The 7,929-nt window shown below is 38.1% G+C and overlaps 1 pseudogene; it reads left to right on the top strand.

The window, feature by feature from the left end:
- The first annotated feature begins 208 nt into the window (after positions 1–208).
- LOC144355126 (uncharacterized) lies at positions 209–7,929 on the top strand (annotated as a pseudogene).

Raw genomic sequence — 7,929 nt, 5'->3', positions numbered from 1 at the left:
TAACTAAAATGGGAGTATATATAAACGATTTACACTAAACATTTACGAAAGAGTTTATGCTGTTCATGAGAAATCCATATGAACATAGAGGATTACAGTCACAGAATGTAAATAAATAACGCACCCCATGTATATATGGCCCTAATACAGTTGAAAATTGGGTCTGAATGTTTAAATACATATATTTACAGACAACCGGGGACCAGTCATGCCTCTAGACACCGTCCTCTGCTTGGAAACATCGGGCTCTATGAATGGTATAGGGATTGCCGAATTGAAGCGAGCAGGAAATGAGTTCTTGATCGGAGTGCAACTGACAGCTAATCAAACCGGTCTCACAGAGAAAATGTAGCTGTGGTTGAATTTGGTAGAAACACTCGTATAGTGCAGAGCCTGACCGACAACTATGTATCAGTTAAGGGAGCCATTGGTGAGTAAGGGGTGATGGGAGGGTAACATCGTCTTCCAGCTTATTTACAGACACAATATATATATATATATATAACTGTATCATGTGTAAATTGCATTGCATTATTGGAAAAATTATTGATTCTTGTGATTCACACAATTATGTGTACACAAAAAGATTCGCTGGTACCAGGAGGAACAACACCGATGTTTGAAGGTTTAATGGAGGCAATGAAAGAAATAATTAGTAATGGTAAGTGAGCAGTGTCATTGCATTCATATTTTGGAAATAATTTTCTAGTAATGTGGAAATTAATATCACCTTGAAGTTCATCCATCCATTCGTTCGTTTTGTAGACCTTCCTTGTATTATAGCAGTGTTTGGCTATTTTCAGGTGGTGTACTGACACTGAAAGGAGGGAAGAAGATGACACCGAGAGTTATTCTTATGACGGATGGTTATGGTGACGTAAGAATTTGATGAATTATTCAAAAACCATATATATAATAGTGTGTTTTTTAAAATATATCTTTCCTGATGTGTTGTTCTGCATATTATTCAACAGGATAAGGATAAAGTGGCAAAGAGTGCAATGTCATTCGGTCCATTATGGAAAGCAGTCGGACTTCCCCATCCAATTCCCATTGCGTGTGTTGGATGTGGACCAAATGTAGATAAGGTGATTATATTACTGATAGAAACAACACAAATTAGTATGTGATCTCACAGATTGAATAAAAAGACCGTATAATGATAGCTCTTAAAATAAGTGCACTACTTGCTTAGTATCGATGTAAATTGGTATATGTCATATTATTATCATCAGGAACTACTCGCGATAATCGCAGAAATCACAAATGGAATGTACGTCACGGGTGAGATGGGTCAATTGAGTGGCTTCTTCAGACGACAGGTGTTACTCCTAAGATTCGCAGCACAGTTTTCACATGGTGGGTATAATTATCAATATTATGATGGATAATGAACAATTCATCAACATATGCTCAGCGATTTGGATTTTTTTATTGCAGACTACGACATCATTTATGTACATGTATTTGTGTACCTTGTGTTTTAGATATGAATAAGCTACGTTCACTCCTTGCTCTTAGGGCATTCCTGTCGTCAATGGGAGAGGAGGTAGAAAATGAACAAGAACTGGTAGGTCCCTTTCATCAGATTTGATAGGTTCTTTTCTTAATGTTTATATAAATAGAGGGTTATATACATAAAGATAAGTAATTTAAAAGTGTTTTCATTGAAATATAACCAGACGAAGATGCCCAAATATATATATATATATATGGTATTTCCCATAATAGTGTGTGCCGTGTGTCATAGTCAGACTTGTGTAGACGTAATTCATCAGTATTAGGCCGTCATTGTGTTTGATAAAACTGGATTTTAATAGCTGGTGTCCTCTGGAAACCTGGACCCTGCGGCCATCTTTTTTTCACTTTCAAGTTTAATGTAAAACATCTGTATACTAGTAGTGTATATACATTTTCACATTGCAGCGACGACCATTACAAATTGAGACTAAGGACACAGGAAATGTCTCATTCAAAATAAAAAATCGGGGAAAAAAGCTTTTGCTGCCACACACGTTTAACATAGAGTAAGCTCATACGAACTGTGTAATGATACTCTGGGCACAGCTCACTACACTCTGAGTTCTGCACGTGTTTTGAATGATTGTTATAACATTAAACAAACCAATCCAAACATGTATTACTCGAAATGGGAAGACACTGTCATAAACAAATTCTCATTGTCAAGATACAATAAATATTGAATAAATATTAAATAAAGTGTCAATTTTCAAAATAAATTACATAGTACATTTCAATGGCATGTAAATATTTTCATGCCGGAAGTCTGTGCAGAATATTATTATAACCCTGATATTTTGTGGAGCCAATCTTTCGTTCAAGTAGTGGTTCTCCAAACAATAGTCAGTCTGCCTCTGCCTGTATGACTTACATTATATTTAGAAGTTGTATTCCTGGGCCTTATATCATGATTCCCTTTATATAACAACAAACCCTTCTATGGACTAGTTTATATATGATTTATTTTTCTGAAATTAATAATATCCATATATTTGTGTTGCAGCGTGGACTGTCAGTGCTTCTCCTAGCTATGATGATGGTATCAGACGATGATGATAATGACGACGACTTAGTACGTTCAAAATACATTAGTTAAAGCGGGGGAGTCGTCACCTGCGCATGCGTCAGACGGCCATAGCGTGTCACTATTTACAAACAAGCGTCTACCATACTGCCTTTGCGTTTTTAGCGTGTGTTGTTAACGTCGCTTGGGACTCAATTCCCGCGCGTGCGCAGGTGACGACCCTCCCGTTTTAAGCTTTCTGTGATAGTTTTGTATTTTGCAAAGAACTGCTGGAGTTTTAGAACTAAACTATGTGTATTTACACAGTCTGTTTGTTTTTTTCAGGAAATTGATGGTTACCCGTCTCTAGGTGCCAGAGTACGTCGTGGGAGAGACTGGAAATGGGGAATGCAAGATGACAATGGTGTAGGAACTGTGGTTAAACACAAAAGAGGAGGTTTTCATTATACTTTATTTGCTCAGTTTGTTTTGGGATAACAGTCACTCGGTTGTTTATGTTATTTGTCATCACTTTGTTCTGTATTAATCGTTAGGCACTCTGATCGTGGAATGGGACAATGGACAGAAAAACACATACAGACACGGGGCTGAGAACGCTAGAGATTTGCGGGTGGGTAGAGTGAATGTGCACGTGCGAGAATGACTTAGGATGAATTCAACAAAATCATTTGATGAAGAGTTTAACCCAATGTGATATTCCTGCACAATGGTATTCTTTCACACTGTGGTATTCTTTCACACTGTGGTATTCTTTCACACTGGTATTCTTTCACACTGTGGTATTCTTTCACAAGGTGGTATTCTTTCACACTGTGGTATTCTTTCACACTGTGGTATTCTCGCACACTGTGGTATTCTTACACACTGTGGTATTCTTTCACACTGTGGTATTCTTTCACACTGGTATATACTTTCACATTAAGGTATTCTTACACACAATGGTATTCTTACATACTATGGTATTCTTACACACAATGGTATTCTTACACACAATGGTATTCTTACACACTGTGGTATTCTTACACACTGTGGTATTCTTACACACTGTGGTATTCTTTTACACTGTGGTATTCTTACACACTGTGGTATTCTTACACATTGTGGTATTCTTACACACTGTGGTATTCTTTTACACTGTGGTATTCTTACACACTGTGGTATTCTTACACACTGTGGTATTCTTACACACAATGGTATTCTTACACACTGTGGTATTCTTACACACTGTGGTATTCTTTCACACTGTGGTATTCTTACACACTGTGGTATTCTTACACACTGTGGTATTCTTTTACACTGTGGTATTCTTACACACTGTGGTATTCTTACACACTGTGGTATTCTTACACACTGTGGTATTCTTACACACTGTGGTATTCTTTTACACTGTGGTATTCTTAGACACTGTGGTATTCTTACACACTGTGGTATTCTTACACACTGTGGTATTCTTTTACACTGTGGTATTCTTACACACTGTGGTATTCTTACACACTGTGGTATTCTTACACACTGTGGTATTCTTTTACACTGTGGTATTCTTACACACTGTGGTATTCTTACACACTGTGGTATTCTTACACACTGTGGCATTCTCTCACACTGTGGTATTCTTACACACTGTGGTATTCTTTTACACTGTGGTATTCTTACACACTGGTATTCTTTCACACTGTGGTATTCTTACACAATGTGGTATTCTTACACACTGTGGTATTCTTACACACTGTGGTATTCTTTCACACTGTGGTATTCTTTTACACTGTGGTATTCTTACACACTGTGGTATTCTCTCACACTGTGGTATTCTTACACACTGTGGTATTCTTTCACACTGTGGTATTCTTTCACACTGTGGTATTCTTTCACACTGTGGCATTCTTTCACACTGTGGTATTCTTACACACTGTGGTATTCTTTTACACTGTGGTATTCTTACACACTGTGGTATTCTTACACACTGTGGTATTCTTACACACTGTGGTATTCTTACACACTGTGGTATTCTTTTACACTGTGGTATTCTTACACACTGTGGTATTCTTACACACTGTGGTATTCTTACACACTGTGGTATTCTTTCACACTGTGGTATTCTTACACACTGTGGTATTCTTACACACTGTGGTATTCTTTCACACTGTGGTATTCTTTCACACTGTGGTATTCTTACACACTGTGGTATTCTTTCACACTGTGGTATTCTTTTACACTGTGGTATTCTTACACACTGTGGTATTCTTTCACACTGTGGTATTCTTTTACACTGTGGTATTCTTACACACTGTGGTATTCTTTCACACTGTGGTATTCTTTTACACTGTGGTATTCTTACACACTGTGGTATTCTTTTACACTGTGGTATTCTTACACACTGTGGTATTTTTTCACACTGTGGTATTCTTACACACTGTGGTATTCTTTCACACTGTGGTATTCTTTCACACTGTGGTATTCTTACACACTGTGGTATTCTTACACACTGTGGTATTCTTACACACTGTGGTATTCTTACACACTGTGGTATTCTTACACACTGTGGTATTCTTACACACAATGGTATTCTTACACACTGTGGTATTCTTACACACTGTGGTATTCTTACACACAATGGTATTCTTACACACTGTGGTATTCTTACACACTGGTATTCTTACACACTGTGGTATTCTTACACACTGTGGTATTCTTTCACACTGTGGTATTCTTTCACACTGTGGTATTCTTTTACACTGTGGTATTCTTACACACTGTGGTATTCTTACACACAATGGTATTCTTACACACTGTGGTATTCTTACACACTGTGGTATTCTTACACACTGTGGTGTTCTTTCACACTGTGGTATTCTTACACACTGTGGTATTCTTACACACTGTGGTATTCTTTCACATTGGTATTCTTTTACACTGTGGTATTCTTACACACTGTGGTATTTTTTCACACTGTGGTATTCTTTTCACACTGTGGTATTCTTACACACTGTGGTATTCTTACACACTGGTATTCTTACACACTGTGGTATTCTTACACACTGTGGTATTCTTACACACAATGGTATTCTTACACACTGTGGTATTCTTACACACTGCGGTATTCTTACACACTGTGGTATTCTTACACACTGGTATTCTTACACACTGTGGTATTCTTTCACATTGGTATTCTTTTACACTGTAGTATTCTGACACACTGTGGTATTCTTACACACTGTGGTATTCTTTCACATTGGTATTCTTTTACACTGTGGTATTCTTACACACTGTGGTATTCCTTCACACTGTGGTATTCTTACACACTGTGGTATTCTTGCACACTGTGGTATTCTTTCACACTGTGGTATTCTTACACACTGTGGTATTCTTACACACTGTGGTATTCCTTCACACTGTGGTATTCTTACACACTGTGGTATTCTTTCACACTGTGGTATTCTCGCACACTATGGTATTCTTACACACTGTGGTATTCTTTCACACTGTGGTATTCTTTCACACTGTGGTATTCTTTCACACTGTGGTATTCTTTCACACTGTGGTATTCTCGCACACTATGGTATTCTTACACACTGTGGTATTCTTTCACACTGTGGTATTCTTTCACACTGTGATATTCTTTCACACTGTGGTATTCTTACACACTGCGGTATTCTTTCACACTGTGGTATTCTTACACACTGTGGTATTCTTACACACTGTGGTATTCTTACACACTGTGGTATTCTTTCACACTGTGGTATTCTTTCACACTGTGGTATTCTTACACACGGTGGTATTCTTTCACACTGTGGTATTCTTACACACTGTGGTATTCTTACACACTGTGGTATTCTTACACACTGTGGTATTCTTTCACACTGTGGTATTCTTACACACTGTGGTATTCCTTCACACTGATGTATTCTTACACACTGTGGTATTCTTACACACTGTGGTATTCTTTCACACTGTGGTATTCTTACACACTGTGGTATTCCTTCACACTGATGTATTCTTACACACTGTGGTATTCTTTCACACTGTGGTATTCTTTCACACTGTGGTATTCTTACACACTGTGGTATTCTTACACACTGTGGTATTCGTACACACTGTGTATTATCGCACACTATTGTATTCTTGATCACTGTGGTGGTACCACAATACATGTACTTCATTCTTTCAAAAAGCAACTATTTTCTAGGCTCCAATACATGGATCTATCTACCACTTTCTATGTACTTAGTCTCACGAACGTGTTTTGCGCTTCAACACTGTGAGTTGTCTGTCGTATTTTATTTACTACTCGTATTTAGCATACATCCTAAAAGCTACATCCAAAATACTAGCATGTAACTTTATTTCTGTTGATATTGGTCAGGTGGTTGATGAACATAGAGGACTTAAACCAGGAGAAGGCATTAAAGTTGGAGTCCGGGTAGTAAGGGGTAAGTATCGGTACAGCTTCGTTTAACCATTTACCGGGTATTGTTATTTTTCAGCATGTTGGAAACTGGTGTTAACGCCCCTCCCTCCCATGATGTCGTGTCATTCTTTTTCTTCATTGTAAAGATGTCTTTTTTCTGTATTATTAGGGCCGTCTTGGCAATGTGGCGAGCAGGATGGAGGCGCTGGAAACATTGGTTCAGTCTATAAGGTTGACGCCAGCGAAACATTTAACACCCACGTAAGAGTTCGTACATGCACATTTGTTGTAGATTTACATGTTTAGATACCTTTATAGAGCTTCACATATGACATATGATATGTTTATTCTCAGGTTCGTTGGCCAAATGGGCGCAAAAACTGTTATCGTTTAGGAAAGGGTATGAACGACCTTAAAATACTTGTTCCAGGTGAGAATTACAATTTGTTGTGAATGACATACTAGATTAAGTAAAGATTCTCAGCTTATCAACAAGACGCTGCTATGTATGATATCAAAAACTAACAGTGCTAATATGGGGTTCATTTCTTCAATACAGTTTGTTCAAAATACTAGTATGCGACGATTTGCTCAAGTATTCAACTACAAACCCAGCCACAACATATACGGGGTCGGGATGTGATCTTGGCTTGGATGGGTTACCAAAAACCATGCATTTCATGAGGCAGTATGAAACAACATTGTTAGAGATGTTTGTGGTAATGCCTGTGGTTGTAGTATTGTTTATGGTAATTAGTTGTACCTATGTAAATATAGACTTCCTTGAACTGATCTCGTCTGCTTCAACGATTCAGGTGTCCACCCTATAGAGGACGACATGGCGAGAAGACTGGCGGCATTAATGGTGTTGGGGGCTTTGCAAGGTAGCTCAAAAGACGGTGCCAGTGGTGCCTCGTCTCCAAGTGGAGAGACACAAGGAGGACAATCAGGAACATCCCAAGCTTGCATTGTACAGTAG

The sequence above is a fragment of the Saccoglossus kowalevskii genome, chromosome 6 (assembly GCF_978046115.1).
Source record: "Saccoglossus kowalevskii chromosome 6, keSacKowa6.1, whole genome shotgun sequence".
NCBI lineage: Eukaryota > Metazoa > Hemichordata > Enteropneusta > Harrimaniidae > Saccoglossus > Saccoglossus kowalevskii.
The sequence above is the reverse complement of the archived record's forward strand: the minus strand, read 5'-3'. Positions and strand labels throughout refer to the sequence as shown.